This window comes from Chenopodium album, chromosome 24, assembly GCF_948465745.1.
Source record: "Chenopodium album chromosome 24, dcCheAlbu1.1, whole genome shotgun sequence".
Lineage (NCBI taxonomy): Eukaryota > Viridiplantae > Streptophyta > Magnoliopsida > Caryophyllales > Amaranthaceae > Chenopodium > Chenopodium album.
The window spans coordinates 18540525-18542971 of NC_137857.1; the positions used below are offsets into that span (position 1 = coordinate 18540525).

General features: G+C 40.1%; 1 pseudogene; it reads right to left on the bottom strand.

The window, feature by feature from the left end:
• Window positions 1-488: 488 nt before the first annotated feature.
• Window positions 489-2191, bottom strand: LOC145610631 (small ribosomal subunit protein uS2z-like; annotated as a pseudogene).
• Window positions 2192-2447: the final 256 nt, after the last annotated feature.

A 2447-nucleotide genomic window follows, 5' to 3' on the forward strand; every position in this document is an offset into this window, starting at 1 on the left:
ATTTTGTAATTTTGTATTATTGAATTATCGTACATTCGTACCGGCTACAGTCATATAATAAAATTAGTTATTCTTCAATTTTTTGTGTTTTCGGATTATCGCACTCGTATTTTTTTTAAATTATATGCATTTTTGTTTTTAATTCGTTTTTTTAACATTTATTTTTTTTTTTAAAAAAAAAAAAAAGCCGAGGCACGGTTTGGCCCGCGGCCCGGCACGGCACGGCCCACTAGGCACGTGGGCCGTGCCGTGCCGTGGGCTGGGGTGTGCCAATTCCAGGCACGGCACGGAACGGCACGCCGCGGAGTCGGCACGGCACGGGCACCACCCCGGCACGGCCAGGCACGGCCCGCGGCGGCACGGGCACGGCCCGTGTCCACCTTTAGTCTACAACTAGAAGTGTATCAAAGTGTGTAGCTTTCAATTCAATGCCAAAATTTTGAGGGTTGCCTTTGAAGAACAAGATTTTATCCTCTGCAATACTGCTCTCATTGCCATCCAGTAGCGGGTGGAGCAGCAACCTCTTCCCAGCCTTCGGAAATTGAAGATACTGGAGCTTCTGCTGATACTGCTGTTGCTGCTACTGGAGCTGTAGAAAGCACAAACAAAAATAATCACGATAGGCACGTCACAGTTTCGTCTCACCTACTTACAGCTATGATTTGTGATTCTACATACATAGTCCAACTCTTTCATCTACTGGAAGTATATTTTAATTATTTGCTATTTTAATACACTAGAACAGTGTTTGCTTAACTCATGATATAAGATTTGGTATAGGAACGCTACTCGGTACCTGGTTTTAAAAATTGGGCTGAAAATGAACCACTTCCACAGTTCCACATATAAATTTTCCTTTCTCAGATTGCAGTTGTGGAATTCCAATGTGAAAACGATATGAAGAGGGGCTAATTCACCAGTCCCCTCACAACTGCAATCCGAGAAAGGCAAATTCATACGTATGGATATATGACTATATGGTGATGCACCATATAGTGTATATGAAAGAATGAAATCATCCACTAACTCGAGAAATAAATGCTGACATTCCACTATCAAGTTAAAGCACTAAATGTTGGATTTAATAAAAAGGCTGACAGTTCACTATGATTTTCCATAATCAACAGTTGCAACAGAAAATTTAGCTCAACTATGAAGAAAAAGAAATATGGTTAGCTGGAGCAGTAGCCCACTCAGCATCAGAAACTAGAGGAATTTGACCAGCTGAAGCAATCCCCTCAGGAAGTGGAGCAGAAGCCCACTGGTCTCCAATGAGAGCAGCACCACCATAGTCTCCGTAGTCAGCAACAACAGCTTCTTCCTCTTCTGCTTCTTTTGGCTCTTCTGGCTCTCGGTGGAAGAACAGGTCAACCTAGACAAAGTAGGTATATTTAAATCAGCTAAACAGACAAAGTACTCAATTACTGCAAGATAAACACTTCTTGTGAATTGTAAATTAAAGAGGTAGAAGTAAATAGTTTCACTCTATTAAACTTGTGCCTCAACACATTTTGCAAAATGAAGAGGTGGTAATATCACAAACACAATTTTACGTAAAAGGCATCAGCACAATGCCCACAAAATAATCACCCAAAGCTTACTCACCATAACATCCCATTTCTGTCCAACGCCAATGGTTCCACGCATTTGAAGAACCATCCTAGCCAATAGCCAATACAAACAACCAATGCTGTGCCTCCCCTTGTTGTTAGCAGGGATGGCAATGTCAACATAACGCATGGGGGAATCAGTGTCACGGAAAGCAATGGTAGGGATATTTCCAAGAGCACCCTCTTTGATAGGCTGCAGACAATTCAATGATATACATCAGAAGAATGAGCAAGACAGCAATAATGGATGAAATATAAATTCAAAAAATGTTAGCACATGTAGATGAGGCAATAACCTGATGATCGGTACGTGGATCAGTCAGAATGAGAAGACGAGGTTCACAGAAACTGCTCTGAAGCTGATTGGTGAAGGTTCCAGGAGTATGCCTTCCTGCAATAGCCTGGGCTCCAGTGTACTGAGCAAACTTCATCACATCTCTCTGATCGTACGGCCTAGCTGACTGGACAATAATGTCCTAAGGGTTCTCAATAGCTACAATAACCCTGGCAGCCATTTGAAGTTTTTCCCATGTCTTTCCCAAATTAATGATGTGAATACCTGATAGCTTTGTTGAATACATTTAACTTTCATTTGATTTAAAAAGCTTTGTTTGATTGTGTTTAACTTTCATTTGACTCTATAAGCTTTAATGAATGCATTTAACTTTCATTTGATTCAAAAAGCTTTGTTTGAATGTGTTTAACATTCATTTGACTCAATTAATTTTATTGAATGCAATTGACTTTCATTTGATTCAAAAAGCTTTGTTTGAAAGTGTTTGACTTTCATTTGACTCAGTTAGCTTTGTTGAATGTGTTTGACTATAATTTGACTTA